This window comes from Artibeus jamaicensis, unplaced genomic scaffold, assembly GCF_021234435.1.
Source record: "Artibeus jamaicensis isolate MK-2021 breed Jamaican fruit bat unplaced genomic scaffold, CSHL_Jam_final contig_797, whole genome shotgun sequence".
NCBI lineage: Eukaryota > Metazoa > Chordata > Mammalia > Chiroptera > Phyllostomidae > Artibeus > Artibeus jamaicensis.
This window is the reverse complement of record NW_026521977.1, coordinates 1,877,982-1,900,718: the sequence shown is the minus strand read 5'-3', so window position 1 is coordinate 1,900,718 and position 22,737 is coordinate 1,877,982. Positions and strand designations below refer to the sequence as shown.

General features: G+C 37.2%; 2 protein-coding genes and 1 pseudogene across 3 annotated transcripts in view; 1 reads left to right on the top strand and 2 right to left on the bottom strand.

Moving 5' to 3' along the window:
• The window catches only part of SBF2 (SET binding factor 2), a 392,309-nt gene that overhangs the window by 70,280 nt on the left and 299,292 nt on the right, over positions 1-22,737 (top strand). The window lies entirely within an intron of this gene.
• The window catches only part of AMPD3 (adenosine monophosphate deaminase 3), a 319,382-nt gene that overhangs the window by 263,287 nt on the left and 33,358 nt on the right, over positions 1-22,737 (bottom strand). The gene's annotated exons all lie outside the window — the stretch shown is intronic.
• On the bottom strand, positions 3,097-3,705 carry LOC119040725 (60S ribosomal protein L9-like; annotated as a pseudogene).

Genomic DNA, 22,737 nt, shown 5'->3' with positions numbered 1-22,737 from the left:
ATGTAAGACCTGGAACAATAAAATACGTAGAAGAAAACATAGGTACTAAACTTAGGAACCTTGGTCTCAGAGGAGTTTTTGTGAACTTGATTCCAAAGGCCAGCGAAATAAAAGCAAAAATAAATGAATGGAACTACATTAAATTAAAGAGATTCTGCACAGCAGAAGAAATTATCAACAAAACAAAAAGGCACCCAACAAATGGGAAAAGGTATTTGCAAATAATACTTCCATTAAGGCAGAGGAGTCCAGGAAACTCCTTACGCAAAGCAAAGGTCACCTGAGCTCTGCCTCCTATCCCTTCCCAGGGTCCCACTCCCCCGAGTCTTCAGTGAAACTGGTCCATGTGCCAAAGAGGTTGGGGACCACTGCATTAAGGGCCAAATATCTAAAATATATTGACAACTCATGCTGCTTAACAACAAAATAACAAACAATCCGATTAAGAAGTGGACAGAGGACCTGAACAGACACTCTTTCCCAGAAGACATACATATGGTCAACAGATACATGAAAAGATTCTCAACTTTAGTAGCTATGAGGGAATACAAATCAAGACCAGGAGATACCATCTTATACCTGTTAAAATGGCTATTATCAATAAGAAAAGGTGGAGAAAAGGGAACCCTTGTACACTGCTGATGGGAATGCAGTTTGGTGCAGCCTTTATGGAAAACAGTATAGAGGTTCCTTAGAAGATGAAGGATAGAACTACCATATGATCCAGCAGTTCTCTTCTGGGTATCTACCTGAAAAAAAAAATTATTCGTAAAGGTATATGTACCCTTTCTTTCTTTGCAGCATTATTCACAATAGTTAGGATGTGGAAAAAACCCGAGTGTCATTCATTGGATGACTGGTCAAAGAAATGGTACATATACAGGGTGGGGCAAAAGTAGGTTTACAGTTGTCTGTATGGACAATAACACAGCAATTAAGGAATAATAATACAAGAACAAACTCTGTGTTTTTTGTATTCACAACTGTAAACCTACTTTTGACCCACCCTGCACACAGTGGAATACTCTTCAGCCATAAGATGATGAAATATTGCCATTTGCAACAACATGGATGGATCTTGAGTATCACGCTAATCAAAGTTAGTGAGACAGAAAAGGACAAGAACCATATGGTTTCGCTCATATGCAGTCTATAAAACAAAAAGCAACAGACAAACTGTAGACACAGATAATAGTATGATGGTTACTAGAGGGGAAGGGGGGTCAAATGTGTGATGATGAAAGGAGAGTTGACTTTGGGTAGTGAGCACACAGTGGGTTACACATACAGTGTGTTTGTAAGGTTGTACTCCTGAAGTTTAGATAACCCCAATAAATTTAAATAGAAAATAGAAAAAGAGCTTTCTCAGAAGTGCTCCTAGTGAGTTCCATTTGTATCTCTTTGGCCAAAACTAGCTTATAAACTATACCTGATAAAAGAGAGACAGAAAAAATTGGTGGGCTTTGTTCATTTTTGAGCTGGGCATATTACCATCTCCAGTAAAGTCTCCTAGTTGGGGAAAAAGGAAAAATAGGTATTGGGTGTGGCTGGGAGTCTCTGCTGCACCCTCCAGTATAGAAAGTCCTCAGAAGGCAGCAGCCATCAGCTGGTCATCCCAGGACTTACCATTGTGGCCAGGAAGTTAGGATTGGTTTCTCTTGAAGTTCTTGGCTTTGAAAGTCACGAATAACTGCTTTGGCTTGTTTTTTTCAGAAGGGGTAGTGTAACTGGCAAGAACTATGAGGCTTCATGCCACGTTCATTAGTAGAGTTATTTAGCATGTTGTGGAAAGAATGCATAACCCTGGATATGTCTGTGTATGTGGTAGCCAGAAACAAAGATGGAATATTGCTGTCTTTGATTAATCTAATCTCATTTCTGATTCAGGATCTTTTACCTTTCCAAACATGGTGACATCTTTTTGTTGTATGTTCTATCTCAAATATATTTCTTAACTTTTTAGGATAAGTCTCTAATGTTTATTTAGTAGTTTCAAGTATTTAGTCAATATTTGCCTTCTCTCTTCACCCTAAAGTATCATGAAAGAGGAAGCCTTTTATTCTCTTCTTTTCTCATTCTTGTATTCCCAGTGTGTGGCATATATGAGGTAGTCAATAAATATTTGGGAAATAAGTGGTTGACTGAAGGAACAAGAATGGTGGCATCGTGTTTCATTTTTAATACTCCCAGATTGGGAATCTACTGTTTTATGTACTCATTTTGCCAACTATTATACATGTCTGGTGAGACAATATAATAGAATAGAAATAATACAGTCTTGGAGATATTTAAACAACTTTTTAAAATCTCCTATGTGTTAGGTACTATGTTAGATGCTGGGTTAGGTAAGAGAAAATACTAGGGAAACAAGTGTTTTATATCAGGGAAACAGGGAAACAGATTCCTAACACTTTAATGATTGAACTTATGTGATAAGTGCTATATCTGTAAACCAGATTCCAAAGGTGCATATAGAAGGGTATTTAACTTAGATGGGAATGGTGGGTTAGGAGAGAGCAGGGTTGTGGTCCAAGAAGACTTTCCAGAAGAGATGGTACCCGTGAGTGGTTTTGAAGGATGGGGTAAGAATTAGCAGGTGAGGGTGAATGGGGAGTGTATTCTAGGTATAGGTAGCTCTTTGTGCAGAGGTACAGACGTGAGAGGTGACGAGGGATATGGGGAGTAACAGGAACCAATTCATGAAGGGCTTAGACTTTACCGAGAATATCATTAAACATATTTTCAGAATAGCTTTTTTTCTCTGTGGTAAAAGGGGAAGCATATTTTTAACTTTTATAAGATCTCAGAAATACAAAAAGGTATGTAAAGAATTTGATTACTTGTAATCTTTTTAACTAGAGATAACCACTATCAATATTTTGGTTTATTTCCTACCATAATTCCTCAGTTTCTCTCTCTTCTCTCTTTCTTCCCTCCATTTCCTTTTTTCTTCTCTCTTTCCTCTTTTTTCCCCTTCTCTGGCAATATCTTGCCCTGCCCCAATCAATATACATCTTTTGTCGCATCTTTAAAAATATTGCAAATAGGTCTGAGATCATCCTTACTGGCACCTTACTGTTTCTGTAGCTGAACACCTTAGATCTTATTCACAGCCTGCTGAACTGTTCCTTTTTCAGAAACATGGATACCATCCCCGAATTATCTGATATCCTTGTTTTTAACTGTTGTAGCTTGCTGGGTCAAAGCAGCTGAATTTGGTACAAGTTCACTGTCATTTCATTCAAGAATTAACTCATCTTTTTGGGCTTGAGATACTAAACAAGCAATGCCTGGCCTCATCTGGACCCTGTGAATGTATTTTTTGCCCAAGACATTTCTAATTTCAACAAGAGAACTGTTCTCCTGAATAACAATGGGGAAGTGGACGCACAGACCTCACCTTGTGCTGGAAGCCCAGTGTTACCCCCTTGATCTTGTTCTGTTCTGTGTGTGACTACAGATGGTACGAACTGTGGCCAGTTCCTTTCTATTTCCCCTCCATTTGTCAACCCAGAGCCTCTTCTTTTTCTTTTTTATGGGATAGAGTTCTATATTGATATGATTGAAGTTTCTTCACAGGGTACTTCTGGGGCCCTTCACAATTACTGCGTGTCCGTTTAGAGTGATGTTGACATTTTCCGGAATGTCAGCAGTCTCATTGCTAAGAACAGTCTTCATCCTCACAGTAGAGGAGGCAAAGCCTGGCAAGATCTTATCAACCCTGAAGGCATGAGCTTTAAAGAGTCACTGAAAAAGAAGTCAGGATGTGGAAAGAGGCCGTGTTTTTGATTTGGAGGCATTTTCTGAAATCAGTATTACAGGAGGAGGTACAGTTTTAGGGATGCAGAGTTTGAATTTGGTTATTAGGTAAGCTTTAAAAAGAATTTCACAGACATATCAATTAGGATGTGTCCAGTTCTATTCAAGAGCTTTCCGTAATTACATAGGTATTTACATCTTATGATAATTTTACAAGATAAGTATTCTTATTTCTACTTCATAACATGAGAAAGTTGAAGCACAAAGATGTCAAGTAATTTTTCCAAGGTCTGCATGGCTGCTAACTGGTAGAGCTATCTAGGCTCTGGATTTCAATGATGGTAGTCTGACTCTAGTGTTCATTCTCTTTACACTATGCTACCTCTCTGGTAGAAGCCAAAATGTATGTGAAACAGTCAAGTAAATATATTCAGCTGGTGGTTATGCATTTGAAATCCAGGGACAGCTCAGACTTGGGGGATATCCATTGGGAAGTCATTGCACAGGAAGATATTAGAGTCATGCCCGTTAATGTTTCCAATATCTAGTCATGCCTTCTGTGATGAAAGTGAGCACGCTTTGTTACTTGGTTGCTTTTCTCTGGGAATCTTTACTTTGGTAGTCTTCCTTTTAAAACTAACTGTACTTTATATAACTAGATGTAGAGGTTTCAGTGCAAAGAAAATGACTGTACCTCCCTCCTTCGACATTGATATTACTTCTATTAGTGCAACCAAACTTGCTTTATTAATTTTTTTCTTTCCTTAAAACAACCATGTTACGTTGCCTCAAAACATATATTGACTTAGCCACTCTTCCACACCAGCTCTCCTTTGGGTTTTGTTCACATGAAAGTTACCAAGATATATTTTCAACTTGTATAATGATTTTAAATAAAACAATTTAGGATACCTATAATTTATTTGAAGTTCATAATTCTCTTCTACATAGACATTTTACTTTTACTTGTCATAGGAAAGGAGTTCAAGAGCAAAGGAAATTGTCAGAAGGAACTCAGAATATACATAAACTTTCCCCGTGTTCCTACTTTATAATGCGAGCCGTGGAATCGACTTATACACCTCCGAGAGAGTCTTACATGAGAACAGGGGAATCAAAACAGATGTGAGCAGGTCATTCAAATAAGTTTTGTTTATGAGTAGCAGCTGATCAGGTCAGATCAAAGAATTTGGGTTTTCGCTTTTTAAAATTTGTTGTTTATCTTTAGAAAAGCAGCACAGAGAGTGGTTGTGGTTGATTGGTGGTTTGCATTTAGCCCACAAGAACCTGCATTTATTTGTGGTAAAATTTAGACATGTTATATCTATTTAGATAAATATAAGGAAATGTTGTGTTTTTGTGAAAGTATCTTTTTAACATTAGGAAAGCCTGCTTTCCAATCTTTTTACTTTAATTTATTATTAAGGTCTTGGCAATTGGAAGACTGAATTTTATATAGAAAATAAGCTTTATCTACCCAACTGTGACATTCAGTTATATTCAGGAAAGCAAGTGATCTAATAGCTTGACAAGTTGGCTCTTTTTAAAGGTACAGACAGTTTAAAGTGCTTGGCAGTTTTTCCCATTTGTAACTGTTCCTGTAATGTGAAAACACCAGTAGACATGGGGAAATAAAATTATGAGAGCAGTTAAAAAGTTATTCTATTTTAGAATAAGATGGAGAGTTGAACCTTTTAGGTAGTTTAGAAGAAAAATGATTATTTGCAGGATATTCTTTGTACTGCTTTGCCATAGCTTAAAACTAAATTTTGAATTATAGAATGGGAGTTGGCCTTATAGTCAGGAAAATAAGCTCTGTGCTGTAGTAACAGTGTGAATAGCAAGCACTTCACTGTTTCCAAGGCCCTTTCAGGTGTGTTGTTTCTTGGAGGAAAGAAATTTTAGTGAAAGCTGTCAACGTGTACATGGAATCTTGTTGTTCTGCGTAATCAGTGGAAGGAGAAGGATGCAAGAGAAGGGGCTAAGTGAGCAAGGAGCTACCAGCAGGTTTTTTGGGTCAGCATTACAGAACCTTTTGAGAACTAGAAGACTTGGACTATGTTATGGACATTCTTAGAGGTGTGGTGGGTGTATGCCTTGCTGAATATAGACATTTTCATGTGTCATTGAATCTTTGAGTGTTGGAGATCATGTGTATCAGAATATAAGATTTGGTAACATAAATGTGTTCTCCAAGGGAGATGCATCTTGACCTTTAGCATAGAAACTTGGGAGGAGCCCTTTAGTTATCTGAGTCTTAGAAGAAATGCTGACTAGTGTTTCTGTAATGATTACACCCCAATTCCAAAAGGTTTAAGTCATGTGTGATTGTGAACTTAATACGTTAGGTAATTGTTTCACTTCTGCCTTTATCCCTATTTGGTTATTTATCCTCTCATTTCATGCTTGTTCTTGTTTTTACTTAGCACTTGACCTTTTTATACAGGTTTGGGTTTCGTAAGTGGGGAGGGAACACCACCAACTAATTGCTCCATCTTAAACCTGCCGTATTTATAAATGTTTTCCTTTGAAGTATTTGTTAAGTCTGAACTGATTCAGATTCAAAATGCTGGACATTTGTTTTAAAGTAGAATTAAAATGGGTGATTAATTATTTCTAAGGTGAAGCATTTCCATCTGAATTTCTTTTGTAGTTTGGATAATTTTATTTCATAAAATATTTTTAATTATTTAAAGAAAACAGATTAATATAGTTAAAACAACTTTATTTTTAAAACAGATTTTAAACTGCATTACTCAACTTGAAATAAAATTTAATGTTAAATTACTAAAATTTCCTTTAAACAGCCCTTTTCCGTCAGCAACCCTATTTGCCAGAAATAACCAGCCTTTATCTGTTGATCTTATATCTTCTATGTTGATATTGGTGGAAGAATGACAGTAGTGTGCTGCCTGAATTTCTGATCCACAGACTCCATGAACATAATAAAATGGTACTTAATTTAAGCTACTGTGTTTTGGTATAGTTTATTATATAGTAAGAGTAACCGGAACATAAGTAGAACTCAAACATGCTAAAGAGAAAAGGCATTTGTACTGCTTTAGCAAAAGTTCTAAGATAAGATGTTATGTTGCCTGAAGCTTAAGAGATTTTTTTGTTTATTTTTCAATTACAGTTGACATTTAATATTATTTTATATTAGTTTCAGGTATACAGCACAGTGGTTAGACAGTTACATAATTCACAAAGTGATTTCCCTGGTAATTCTTATCCACCCACCTGATACTATATATACATAGTTATTACTATACTATTAACTATATCCCCTGTGCTGTGCTTTATGTCCCATGACTGTTTTGTAGCTTACTATATATGTAGTATGTATGTACGTATTTATTTATTGATAATTTTTATTGAACCTATTGGGGCAACATTGGTTAATAAAACCATTCAGGTTTCAAGTATACAGCTCTATACCACATCATCCACATTCTGTTGCATGTATTCACTACCCATAGTCAAGTCTCTTTCTGATGCCATTTTTTACTCTTTGCCCCCCTCCTTCCCCTACCCAGCTTTCCCTCTGGCAATCACCATAAAGTTGTCTCTGGTTTGTTTTGTTTTGTTTTGTTTTTTTGCTTGATCCATTCATCTTTTCCCCCCATTCCCCAACCCCCATCCCCTTTGACAGCTGTGAGTCTGTTCTTTGTACCTATTAGTCAGTTTCTATTTTGTTTTTTAGTTTGTTTTTGTTCATTAGTTTTCACATTAAGTGAAACCATATTATTCAACAAGAGGAACTACATCCAACTAAAAAGCTTTTGCACAGCCAAGGAAACCATCAACAAAATGAAAAGACAAGCCACTGAATGGGAGAACATAGGCACCAATGATATGAGAGGTTAATATCCAAAATTTATAAAGAACTTATACAGTTCAACACCAATAAAACAAATAGTTCAATTAAAAAATGGGGAAAGGACCTGAAGAGACAATTCTCCAAAGAGGACATACAGGTGGCCAATAGACATATTAAAAGATGCTCAATGCCACTAATATTTGAGAAATACAAATTAAACCACAATGAGATATCACCTCACTCCTGTCAGAATGCTTATCATTATAAATCAACAAAGAGCAATGTTGGTGAGGATGTGGAGAAACGGGATTCCTCATGTGCTCCTGGTAGGATTGCAGATTGGTGCAGCCACCATGGAACACGGTATAGAATTTCTTCAAAAAAGATAGATATGGAACTGCCTTATAATCCAGTGATTCTACTCCTGGGGATGTTTCTGAGAAACCTGAAACACTAATTAGAAAGAATATATGCACCCCTATGTTCACTGCTGTATTATTTACAATAGTATTATTTATTATTTTATCCATAGTAGATAAGTGGATAAAAAAGCAAGGGTGCATTTACACAATGGAATACTACTTGGCCACAAAAAAGAAAGAAAACTTACATTTTGCAACAGCATGGATGGACCTGGGGAGTATTATGCTTAGGATTTATTTTTGTTTTGTAGTAATATAGGTTGTAACAGAAGAGAAGGCTTTAAAGGTAGTAGGGCCAATTGTTTATGGCTCTTAGTACTTCATTAATGGGTTTAAAGTTTTTTCTGTGTGCAATGAGATTATAAAGATTTTTGGCTCGCCTCCTTTCACAACTACATAAAAAATACAACTAAACTACAGAACAACCATTATTCAGGACCATCAGAAATAGAGCTGAATGCAGGTTCTACAACTATTAAAGAAGAAATACATCAAGACTGGTAGGAGAGGTGGAGATGTGGAATGTGCTGGTCCCATACCCACGTGTGGCTAATAAAAATTGGGAGGGATATCTCTGGAGTAAGGGGTCTTGGCCACACGTTGAGCCCCCACACCCAGGGTTCCAGTGCCAGGAAGATAAGTTCCCATAACTTCTGGCTGTTAAAGCCAGTGAGTATTGAGGCTGTGGAAGACAAACTGGTAGAGTCCCTAGCAGTTTCTCTTGAAGGGACTGACTCAGACTCACTTCTTCTGAGCTACAGCACAGGAGCAGTAAATTGAAAAGGCACCAGAGGCATCTGGGGTGGAACTGAAGTATCTGCCATCAGGACAAGAGGTGGGGGGCAGCTTTCTCCCAGACAGAAGTGCTGGTGGAAGCCACTGTTTCTTTTCTGAGTCCTCCCCCCAACAGATTGGGCAGGTAAGTGCCATTTCTGAGACTCCATCAACCTGGCTCATACTGTTTGCTCCACCCTGGTGATTCTCTGAGGATCTGCTCCACCCAACTTTTGGGCCCACCCAAGCTTTCTCCATATGAATGGTTTTCTTGGCTCATGCTTCTGATTTTCCTAAGTTCTCTCAAATAAGCATCATCTGGCCTCAGTGTGTCCCATGCCTATTGCTCAGTGACCACAGGACTGGCACTAGTACTAGTGGCCTGGGTTCACAGCTTGGACTCACTTGGGCACTTCCAGCCCAGCGTAAGTAGCAGCCACTGCAGATTGGTTTGTAGCTATTGCTGGGTATCCCTAGACAAAACACAAGCAGTGGTTGACCTTGGCCTATACCTCCTGGGCCTGTGCACCCAGTGAATAGCTACAGACCATGTCAGAGCACCATCATCCAACCACCTAATCAGGGACACACTTAAGGGGCAGACTCAGCGGGCATCAGAGTCCTGCTGAAGTAAGTCTGGCTCTAGGGAGTAGACAGCTGATCCTCTACCCTGGTTAGAGATGGTAGTAAGTGGTCACAGCCAGTCCTTGCAACTGATCAGCCTGCGTAAATTCCTCCCATTGACTTGCCAACAGCAATCAAGGCTCAGCTACAAGAGTGTACGTAGCCCACACAATGGGCACATGTCAAGTACCTAACTTGGTTGATAGGGGAGGCTGTGCCACTGGACCTACAGAATACCTACTACATTAGGCCACTCTTTCAAGCCAGGGAGTCGTAGCAGCTCTTCCTAATACATAGAAACAAACACAGGAAGGCTGGCAAAATGAGGAGACAAACATGGCCCCAATGAAAGAACAAAAGTTCAGGAAAAGAACTAAACAAAATGGAGACAAGCAAGCTACTAGGTACAGAGTTCAAAACAGTGGTTGTAAGGATGCTCAGTGAACTTAGTGAGGACCTCAGCAGCATAAAAAGGGGCATGGAGCCCTGGCTGGTGTGACTCAGTGGATTGAGTACTGACCTGTGAACCAAAGGGTTGCTGGTTCAATTCCCAGTCAGGACACATGCTTGGGTTGTAGGCCAGGTCCTCTTGCACTCAAGAGGCAACTACACATTGATGATTTTATCCCAGATAAGAAAAAGCTAAAGGAGTACATCATCACCATACTAATATTATATGACATGTTCAAGTGTCTTCTTTAAGAAGATAAAAAATATGAACAAGAAATTGGCAATAAATACATATCTATTGATAAACAATCTAAAAAACAAAATAAATGAAGAAGCAGAACAGAAACAGAATTATAAATACTGATGTTTTCATAGTTGCCAGGTGGAAAGGTGGTCCAGGTAATGAGCAAAAAAAGGTGAAGGGGTTAAGAAGTACAAATCAGTTGGTACAGAATTGTCATGGGCATGTAAAGTACTGCCCAGGGAACACAGTAGCCAAAGAACATAAATGGATGAGCCATGGTCATGGACAACGGTGTGGTGCTGGCCTGAGGGAGTTGGGAGGTCTGGTGGGTGGGGCAAAGGGGAAACAATTGGGACAACCGTAATAGCATAAACGATAAAATATTATTTAGATTAAAAAATATTTGAGTATAGAAGATTACACAGAAAGTGACTATGGAACTTCTTTCTTTTTAATATTTTATTTCTTTTTAATTTTTTTAGACAGAGAGGAAGGAAAGGAGAAAGAGGAGGAGAGAAACATCAGTGTGTGGTTGCCTCTCACATGCCCCCACTGGGGACCAGGCCTGCAACCCAGGCATGTGCCCTGACTGGGAATCGAACCAGCCACCCTTTGATTCACAGCCCACACTCAATCCATACACCAGCACCAGCCAGAGCTTGTTCTTTTTTTTTTTTTTTAAAGATTTTAATTTATTTATCTGTAGAGGATAAGGGAAGTAGAGAAGGAGAGAAATATCAGTGTATGGTCGCCTCTCATGTGTCCCCTGCTGGGAACTGGCCTGCAACCCAGGCATGTGCCCTGATGGGTAATTGAACCGCAATGCTTTGGTTTGCAGGCCCGCACTCAATCCACTGAGCTACACCAGCCAGGCGGAACTTCTTTTTTTCTTACCATCATCCCCACTTCCTGGAATGTCTCAAGTTCATTTACGCTTATGTGTGTTTACTCAGCAAACATTTGTTATGTACTTTTTGCCAGGAACATAGTTATTGTAAATTTTGTAATTTGAAAAATATCTGACTTTGTTCGTGGCTTTAGTGCTTTTATGGATTATTTCAGAACAGAGGTTATAACTAGTGTTACTTTCTTTAATTATATATAGTTTCACATGGGTTTCTATCATCGGCTAGCAGAATTCTTCCTGCCATGCCTTTCTTTCATTTCTCTTTAGAGGCAAAAACTAATTTAATTGACTAAAGGCTATAGTGCCTGATTAATTGGAGGTGTAAGGAATGAGAGCCAATCAATATTATAGAGTAACCAAGGGATTGGGTGGAATTTATAACAGTTTAACAAGTAAACTACTTTCACAAGACTACTGGCTATATGACAGAATATTTCACATCGGATATGTATTTTATGTCTTCTTAATAGTACCTAATTGTGAGTTCAACCTGAGTTTTACAGAATGATTATCTATGAGAGTTTGTAGTAGTTACATATTCTATCGTAGCATTGCTAGTTGGTACCTTTCTTTAGATCATTAGTCTTTTTGGAGATATCTCAAGTTGTGAACTGTCTTAAAGTAGTTAAAATAAATTCTGAATACAAATACTTTCCTCAAACTACTGGCTAGTGAAATAGTTGTTCTAGTTGATTAAAATCAGTCTATAAATTTAATGTGCTTGGCAGTAGAAGTGTTAATGAGTCAATGGTGCTTTATAGCATTACAATCTGCTATTTATGATATTCAAAAAACAGAAGTCATTTTTGAGGTGAGTAGCGACTTCATGCCAGTTATATCAGAAGCTCATTTTGTTTGAAAGTAGCATAATACGACCTTTGGAACTTGAGTAGGTAGAAGGAAACATGTTTGATCCGGTACAGCTAGTCTCAAAGCAAAGTTGTTTTTCTTAGTAATTGTGGTTTTGTTTGATGTAAGAGGCTTTGTACAATAATCCTAATTTTAAATATAGGTGTGAGAGTCATGCCTCATACTTCTTTTACTTTACAGAAAAAACAGACAGCATAGTCCCCTTAAGTATTGGAAAAATACAAAGCCAAACTGCATTTCCAAATTTCTAGCAGATAAGGAAACTAATTTACTTTTATAAACAGTGGATGCGTGATAAGAAACTAGAAACTTTGTGCAGTATTTCAGGTCACAGAATATCCTTATCCAAGCTTTTTTCTAAGAGAAATATCTAAAATATTCAGAAATTGTGTGCTTTATGCCTCTGCCAGTGATAACTTCATCATGTGCTTTCTTCTCAGATTTTCAGTATTAAGAGAAATCTAGGCTGAAATCTTTAGTGTTTCTTAAGGAAAGGTACAGAGTTCCAAGGCTTAAGAGCTTAAAAAGGATGGGTGACTTTTACTTTTGTTCTTACTAACCTGAATCCTACATCAAATGCTGCAATAACTCTTACTTGAGCACTTTTAGGCTTAGGAACTTTATGATACTGTTTCTTGATGAATGTGAGTTTTGTATAAGGTTGATGGTGACTGTTCTAAAGGTTATCTTTGAGAGGTCCTATCAGTCAGGAGTCTTAGTGGAGAACTGGATAGCTGTTTCACTATAGTTTGCCCCTGATGGGATTTCTATACCTACACTTAATTGGTATTTTTGAGGAGAGCTAGGAAACTGTGATACTTATCATAGGACAAAAAGAGGTCTAGTATTTTATCAAGCAGCACACCTCATTGTGTGCTGTAGCTTACGCTTTGTGTAAGCTACAATTTTGATGATTTTGCTTGACAGATAATAATACAATTTTAATATGTTTTGAAAGAGTTGATTTCTGGAGTTTTTCCAGATTGCATTAGCTAAGGGAACCAAATCCTCTTTCCTGTTCTAAAATCACTAGATATTTGCAGTTCTTCTGTGGTGGAAGGAGTGGTGGTGGATAGGAGGGCAAAACCAGCAAGCACAAAAAGCATTGTTGAAAACGGAAAGAGATTGTGTATTGCTACTTCCTTTAAGTGTGTTATTTCTGTAACTGTCTCCATTTAGTGCACAGGCTGCACTTATTAGAGGCTGTAACGTTCTTTGTGATTTATAGTAACGTAGCTTTCCGTTCGTTCTTTCCTGAGTGCCGGGAAACACTATAGTGAACCTCTTCTGGATGCAGAGTACAGTATTGCAGACATTACATGAGGCCTGTGCTTTTTACTCAGAGGCACAAATTTAAGTCCATATTTGTTGAAAAGAAAATAAGTGTTTATGTTTGTTATGTAATGAAAATATGTACCTCCCAGACTTTTTCTTTTACTTATCTTTAAATAAAGTTATGTGAAATATAAATTTAACCTCCTATACTCACATGTTCAAAGGCCATTTGTACAAAGAACCACACCTATGGATTTCCCTTCTGAACCTGCTGGATAGCATCCGTATCATAGTTGACTTGTACTGCTGCTGACTTTGCCTCATGGGGTAGGAACCAAATTATTTATCCAGTATGTACTCATTTGTGTAGGTAGAACTACACTTTCCCTGTCATACTTACTGTATTTGCTTTAAATTCAGACAAATCATGGACAACTTTAAACTGGGAACTTAGAGTAAATGCAAGGGACCTTTATTATGACCTGATGCTACACTCTAATACTGTACCACTAGCCACATATGGTTACATGAATTAAAACTATTAAAAATAAATAAAATTTATTTATTTATTAATAAACTTAGTTTCTCTGTTGCATTAGCCACATTTCAGATGCTTAGTAACCCCTTGTACCTAGTGGCTACCGTCTTTAACAGCAGAGACATAAACCAGTCCCAGCATCACAGATAGTGCTGTCAGATGGCATTGCTCTAATGCGAGAGAAAAGCTGCAGGACAGTCTGCAATCTGTCTGATGTGGTTTCAGTTCCCCCAGAGAGCCTCAGCCTATCACACTGCTTTGTATGTGATAGAGTGCATAGTAAGTACTTGTTAACAGACCGAATGAATGAATACTTTAACATTTTCCCAAAAGTAAGTCGTTTTTAATATTCAGATATATCAAAAACAATCTAGTCTCCATCCATCCTTTTCCAAATCAAATTTAATATAATTTCCTGGGTAGTAATAGCTTATAATGTGAATAATGTCCTTCTCCATTTACACCGTTGAATTATATGAATTAATTAGTTTCTCATGTTTTTTGACAGTTTCATATATTGGTAGAGTAAAATTGATGGACAAAATTAGCAGTTTTATACTGGAGTACATGAAGACTTTCCAAACAGTGATTCAGACATGGATAGTTTTAAGGAATCAGTTTTGCAATTCTCAATTTCTGTTTTCCCCTCAAATTTATACTCCTAAGAATATATCTTGGTATCAGGGAAATCCCTTTCCCACTTCTCTTTCACAGTAGCCCCTTTTCTTCTTCACAAAAGACAAACCTATTTTGTATCCATCACAGTGCATACATGTGTTGCCCTAGAGTCCCAAGTAGTTCTTCAAGAATTTCATCTCTTCTGTCTCCTGACCGATATCAAAGAATGCATCCTTCCCAGATTTCTGTAAAAACAAAGCAAATAAAGTCTTGGATATGAAATATTGAAGGTGGAGGCATTTTAATGTAGGCAACGAATTTCGTATCCTGTCATCTATGCCTCCTGTCCTTCCCTGCCCATATTCTCCTAGCCTTACCTCAGAATTGATTAAACAGTTGCTTGTTGCAGAGATAAATAGTAATATATTTATTTAAATGAAAAATAAATTCAGACCTTTCTGGCAGAAAGTAAATCCAGTTTAACTGATTTGACAAGTATTAGTGTTGTCAAATGAATTGCATGCCACCTATTTTTCATAAATTGAGTTAAACTTGTAGCTTGAAGGTTTGATTAAAAATACATTTAGTTGCTGAAAGAATAAAAATATATACTTGTGTTTGCCCTACTGAGGCAACTCAGAGTGGGGGCTCCAGATAGCCTGAGGATAGCTCTGTTCACTGGAAGGATCAAGCAAGTACTTAGAAGGCTGAAAGTCTCAGCCCACACACCAACTTCCCAGAAGGTAAAGGGGGTCTGCATCCTGAGCTCTATTAAGAACTCTTGGACAGTGAGATTCAGTGAGTTTCCAGGTTGGTGAGCACGTCAGCTTGCTGGCAGGGAGGCCTGCCTGGAGAGGGCGTGGAAACAGGAGCCACTCCCCCAGCCCCATCCCTCACCTGCCCCAACTTAACTCTAGGTAGTGTCTGAATTGAATTGAATTGTTGAATAGACACTCTGTTTTGGAGAATTGGTTGTTTGTGTTAGAAAACACATTAGACTTTATCTACCTCATATGAATGACTAAAGGAATTTCTCCAAACAGAAGAGGAACTGTTAGAAGGAAAGAAGGAACATTAGGGAGGAAAAAAAAAATAGGAAGAGTAAAAATAGAGATATACAATAATGTTTTTCTCCTTGGATTTTCTTAATTATGTTTGACAATTAAAGCAAAATTATAACACACTGATGTGGTTTTCACAATATGTAGCAAAAATATTTAAAATGATCGTATTTTACATGGAGTCAGCCAAAGGGACATAAAGGGAGATAAAGTTTCTGTACTTTACTTAAATAAGTATTAATGCTGGTTGATTCTGATATTAGAGCAACCACTACAACATCTATAACAAAAATATACTCAAAAGCAGTATAAATAAATAAAAATGGAATTCTAAAAAAGTTCAAGTAACATACAAGAAGGCAGAAAAAGAAAAGGCAGAAAGAAGAGAGAGAAATGTGAAATGAAACAAAAAATAAAATGGCAGACTTAAGCCATATTATATAAATAATTACACTAATGTAAATGTTATGAGTATACTAGTTAAAAGGCTGATACTGGCAGAGTGGTTAAAAATGAAATTGTGACCTATTTTATGACATTTGTATGACTCACTTCAAATATAATATAGGTAGTTTGAAAGCAAAATAATGGAAAGAATAAAGGACTAGGACAGAGAGGGCATTATACCATGAAATCATCAATCTATCAAGAAGTCTTTCCCTGGCTGGTGTAGCTCAATGGATTGAGCTCGGGCCTGTGAACCACACAGTCGCAGTTCGATTCCCAGTCAGGGCAGGGGAGAGGCAGTCAGGAGAAAATGAATTTCTTCTTAATAAGTAAATAAAGTCTTAAAAAATAGAAGTCTTAGAAATTTTGAATGTGGATGCACCAAACAACAGAATTACAAAAATATGAATGAAAACATAGTGAAAAAAGAAATAGACAAGTCCGCAATTACAGTTAAAAGACTACCACTTCCTTTCTCAACAGTTGATAGAACAACTAGACAAAATCAGCAAGGATATACTATCAACTAACTGGATCTAGTCACTATTTATAGAACACTTATGTTGTATAAATTTATAATTTTTCAGCTTAAAAAGTTTATATCCTGAAAAAATTTTAAAAGAATAGAAATCATACAGAATGTTTTCTGACCACAGTGGAATAAAACTAGAAATCAATAACAGAAAATTACTAAACACTTGAAAATTAAACTGTGTTTTTTAGTAATCCATGGGTCAAAGAAATGAAAAAAATTAAAGAAATACTATGAATACATGTAAGTGAAATACAGCATACCAAATATTCGAGATGCAGCTAAAGCAGCATATAAAGCAGCATTGGAAAAGGGAAAAAGTTTGAAATAAACAACCTATTATCCTACTTCAAAAAACAACTAGAAAAAAGAGGAGGAAAATAATCTAGAGAAGCAAAAGGAAGGAAGTAATAAACATAAGGGTAGAAACAAATGAAATTGAAAATAGAATATCAATGAAACATAAAGCTGCCTCTTTGAAGAGGTCATAAAGTCGATAGTCTCCCTAGTAAGACTGACAAATAAGAGACAAGGTAGAAATTATTAATATCAAGAATGAAGCAGGGTATATCACTACAGACCTTGCAGCTGTCAGTTAATAATGGAATACTACAAATGGCTCTACTCATAAATTTGTCAGGCTAAATGAAATGAACCAAAGCCTTGAAAAGCACAAACTACTCAACTCACCCAATATGAAATATATAGGGTTGGCCAAAGTGTCCATTTAGTTTTTTCTGTAAACTAAGAGACACATTTTTTTTGTATTTTATTTTAAAGATTTTATTTATTTATCTTTAAAGAGGAAGGGAAGGAGAGAAATATCAATGTATGGTTGCCTCTCGTGAATCCCCTGCTGGAAACTGGCCTGCAACCCAGGCATGTGCCCTGACTGGGAATCGAACCGTGCTCGTGTGGTTCTCAGGCCCGCGCTCAATCCACTGAGCTACACCAGCCAGGGCCTTAAAAGACACATTTTTTATTTTTACCAATTACTTTATATATTTGAATATTTTGAGTATATTGGCTATCCTCCTGAATGGTATAATGTTGGCTGTTCTCAGTTAATGTCTCAATTTGATCACTATCAACTTCAGCTGGTGCACCAGATGGTGGACCATCATCTAGTGAGAAATCTCTAGCATGAAACTTCACAAACCACTTTGGACGTGTTTGGTCAGTCACAGCACCTCCTTCATACACGTCACAAATGTTTTTTATGTTTTGAGTTTCAATTGCATTATTACCTTTCTTAAAATAATAAAGCATAATGTGCCAAAAAATGTGTATTTTCTTCCATTATCAGTATTAAAATGGCTATTACAAAAATTAACCAATTTTGATAAGTTTTTAAAATATGCACACTGATATAACAGCTGTTACAATAATACAGTCTAACAAAATTGTTTCCAATGAAGTGCAAGACACCTAAGTGCTATAGAGCCAACTTACAGAAAAAAACAAATGAACTTTTTGGCCAACCCAATGTAATTTGAATAATAGTGTAACTATTAAAGCAATTGAATTGGTAATTTAAAAGTTTTCAAACTAGAAATCTCCAGGCCTAGATGATTTCATTTGGAGAATTCTGTGAAATGTTTAAAGAATTATCACCAATTTCACACAATCCTTTCCAAAAAAGTAAAGAAGAGATACTTCATAATTTATTTTAGGAAGCCAATGTTACCCTGATACTGAAACCAGACAAGACAATACAAAAAAATAAGAAAACCACAAACCAATATTTTTTTCTGAATATAGGTGTAAAACTTCTCAATAGAACCTTACCAAATTGAACTCAACAATATACCAAAATAACTATATACCATAATTAAATTCATTCATTGGGATGCGAGCCTGTTTTAGTATTTGAAAATCCACTCAATGTCATCTATATCATATTAACCTGTAAAAAAATAAAGATCATATCACATGCAGAGATAATCAGTGCAGAGAAAACATTTGACAAAATTTAACACCCACTCATGATTTTTAAAAAAGCAACCTGAGTGTCCATCAGTAAATTAGTGGATCAAAAAACATTGGTACATTGCAGTAGAAAGAAAGAAGGAACTCCTACTCTTTGTGATAGCTTGAAAAATAAATAAAACTTGGAATAAACTATCTCAGCTTGATAGATGGCATCTAGAAAAAACTTATAGGTAACATTATCTTTGATAGTGAAAGACTGCTTTCCCCCTAAGATTTGCAGCGAGGTAAGGATGTCTGTGTTCCATATAGTACTGAAAGTTCTAATCAGCAAAGTGAGGCAAAACCAGGAAATAAAAAGTATATAAATGAATGGAAGAAATAAATAAAAATGTCCTTGTTTGCAGGTGACATGTTCTATGTAAAAAATCCCAAGGAATTCACAAAGATATTTTCAGAACTAATGAATTCCACACATTCACAGTATATGAGGTCAACGTACAAAAATTAATTGTATTTCTATATAGTACACTAGCAATGAACACGTGGAAAAATAAAAATGTGATATCATATATAAGAATTAAAAAGTGATGTACTTAGTAAATCCAACAGAACATGTGTAGGATGGGTGTCTGAAACGGCAAAATGCTGATGAATAAAATAAAAATCAAAGAAGATCCAGGAGAGGCATATCATATTCATGGATTGGAAGACTCCATGTAGTGATTATGCTTATTCTATCCAAATTGATTATTGGTTTAGCATAATTCCTATTAAAATCCCAAAAGACTTCTCTAAATGCATGGATGAGATTACTCTATACTTTATATACTTATAAAGGTGAAGCAACTAGATTGGTAAACACTTTTGAGAAAGAAGAATACAGTGGGAGTAATCATTCTTTATTTAAAGACTTATAATATAGCTAAGTAATTAAGACTGTGTGGCTTGGTAGGAGCATACATATAGATCAGTGGCACAGAATAGCGAACCCAGAAATAGCCCCCTGTGGTAGCAGCTACCTGATCTTGACAAAGGTGAAAAAGCAACTCAGTGGAGAATGTAGTGTTGTGACATAAACTGGGTAACGGCAGACCATAAAAAGTTAATCTTGATCCAGAGCTCACAATTTGTATAAAATAACTCAAAATGGATCACAGATTAAACTTTAAAATGTAAAGCCAGACAACTTTTAAAGAAAACATAGAACATCCTTGGGAACTAAAACTTGAAAATTTCTTAGACATGATACAAGAGGCATAATCTATAAAAGAAAAATTTATAAACTGGAATTCATTAAAATTAAGATCACCTGTGATGAGAATGCTAAGACTGGGATAAAATACTGGCATACCACATATCTGATAATGGATCTGCATGTAGAACATATAGCGAACTCTCAAATCTTGGTCTTAAATAACAATAACAAGGGTTATCTATCCATCTTGTATGTAGTACACCATCGCATAATACTGAGTAATAAAATGTAGTAAACTACTGATACACTTAAAAGTTTGAATGGTTCTAAGGTCATTATAGTGAATGGGAAAAAGCCAATCTCAGGAAGGCTCATAGTATATGATTCCATCTATATAACATTCTCAAAATAACAAAATTATAGAGATCGTGAACAAATTGCTGGTTGCCTTGCAATGGGCAAGGAAGTTGGATGGAACTACGAAGGTGCAGCCTGAGGGAAATCTTGGTGGTGATGGAATGGTTTTATTTCTTGTTTGTGCTGGTAATTACCTAAATATGTACAAGTGATAAAATGACAGAACTGAGTATACACATTTGTACCAATTTCGTTTTCCTGGTTTTGATATTGTACTGTAGTTGCATAAGAAGTAACCATTCAGGGGGACTGGGTGAAGCATGCAAGAAGCTCCTCTCTACTATCTTTGCAACATGTTTAGATTTAAGTGATCTCAAAAAGTTAAAAAATACTGTTTTGACAAGTGGTATATTGAAATTTCAGAGTATTTTAATTTTTTTATCCTTTTTGGTATATTTGATTAAATGAGATATCTCTAGGTGATATATCTTATGACTGCTCAAAAAGTTGAGCAGTCATTTTATGTATTTTCCAGAAAGTGAGAAACTAAATAATTCTTAACTGGATACAAACTTCGGAAAGTTAGATGGTTTGTAATTAATTGATTTTAACAAAATTAAGAGGAGGATTTGTTATTTCACATTATATACAAATATTGAATCATTATGTTGTGTACCTGAAATGAATATAATGTTATGTGTCATTCATACCACAATTTAAAAAAGAGAAATAATTGCAACACAATCTTGATAATTGTTAAGTGTGGGTAGTAGGCATATACATATTCATTAGATTTTTTTTCAAATTTTGAAAATTTTCAAAATAAATTTTTTAAGCTTAATGAAAAAATTTTGAAATTGTAGTCTAGGGTTTAGAAAGCTCACATACTAGTCTATATATAGCAAGAGTAGAAGTAAGACATCAGGCAATTTGTTAGTTAGCTAGTCAGTTAGTTGATGCAGTAGCTTTATTTTAGAAAAATGGTTTGGAACTTCCAGTCTAGGTGGCAGCGTAGGCAGACATGGCTTGCCTCTTTGCACAGCCACATTGAAATTAAAACTAAAATACACAACACCCATCACTCAGAAGATTAGAAATCGAGCCGAATGGAAGTCTGACAACTATGAAATGGAGTTGAATGAAAATCTGGCAACTATGGAATTAAAGAAATCACATCTGTCTAGACTGGTGGGGCTGGAAGGCACAGACACAGAATAGGCTGCTTCCACACCCACCTGGATAAAACTTTGGGAGGGATACCCTGGGAGCAAGGAGTCCCAGACCCACTAGGCCCCCCCAGCCCAGTATACCAGTGCCAGTAAGATCAGTCCCTACAACTTCTGGCTTCCTCTACAAAATCCCCTATAAAACCCAGCAGGGATTGAATCAGTGGAAGAAAGTGCTGGAACCCCAAGTATTTCCTCTTAAAGAACCCACACACAGACTCACCTACTCAGACTCGCTTTCTCTGAGCTCCAGCACCAGGGTGGCAGTTTGAAAAGCACTAGCGGCATACAGGGAGAAACTGAAGTGTTGTCTGGCATCAAGGTGAGTAGAGGTCATTGTCCCTTTGCTAAACCCCTCCACACAGCCAGTAAGCTCTGGTGCCGTATCTGAGACTCCAACTACTTTGCCAACACTATTTGACCCACTTTGGAGATCCCAAAAGGCTCTGCCCCCACCCAATTTACAGGCCCACCAAGCTGCTTTTCCATAAAAATGGCTGGTCTTGGCTCTTAAATCTTTATCAAACAAGCAACAGCTGGCTTCAGTGAGCCCTAGTGACAGCCAGATTAGATTCACAGCTTGGCTTCTCCTGGGAATCTCCAAAACCAGCACAACTAGCAGCCCTCTCAGATTGCTTTACAGCTCAGGCAGGGTGGCCTGGGGCAAAACAGAGGTGGGGGCTGACCTTGGTCTGCAGCACCCGAGAAACCTTAGGGCCAGTGCACCCAGTGGATGGACACAGACCACATCGAAGCACCACCACTGGGCCCCTGCACAGCTGGGCCCCTCCTCCATGGAGGGTGGAGGTTGGTGGTCAGTGGTCACAGCCAGTCCTTGCAGCTGACTGGCCTGGGTAAATCCCCCCCCCCCCCATTAATCTGCCAGCAGCAACCAGGGCTCAACTACAAGAGGAAGGTATACTCAGCCCACACAAAGGGTGCATCTTGAGTACCCAGCTTGGCTGATAGGGGAGGGTGTGGCGCTGGATCTTACAGGACACCTACTACATTAGGCCATGCTACCAAGACAGGGAGCCATAGCAGCTGTACCTAATACATAGAAACAAACACAGGGGGGATGCCAAAATGAAGAGACAGACATTGCCCAGATGAAAGAACAGATCAAAACTCCAGAAAAAGAGCTAAATAAAATGGAGATATGCAATCTCTCAGATGCAGAGTTCAAAATACTGTTTATAAGGATGCTCATAGAAGTTAGTGAGGACCTCAGCAGCATAAAAAAGACCCAGTCGGAAACGAAGCATATAATAATGGAAATAAAGAGCAATTTACAGGGAACCAACAGTGGAGTAGATGAAGCTGAGAATGAAATCAATGATTTGGAATATAAGGAAGCAAAAACAACCATGCAAACAACAAGAAAAAAGAATCCAAAAAAATGAGGATAGTGTTAACAGCGTCTGGGACAACTTCAAGAGGTCCCACATTCACCTTACTGGGTTGCCAGAAGGAGAAGAAAAAGAGCAAGAAATTGGAAATCTATCTGAAAAATTAATGAAAGAAAACTTCCCTAATTTGGTGAAGGAAATAGACATGCACAGGGAGCACAGAGAGTCCCAGTTATGATGGATGCAAAGAGGCCCACTCCAAGATAGCCATTTTAATATTGAAGATGGAAGAAAATAGGCAACATTTTTGGCATATTATGTTTTACTATCTCAGGAA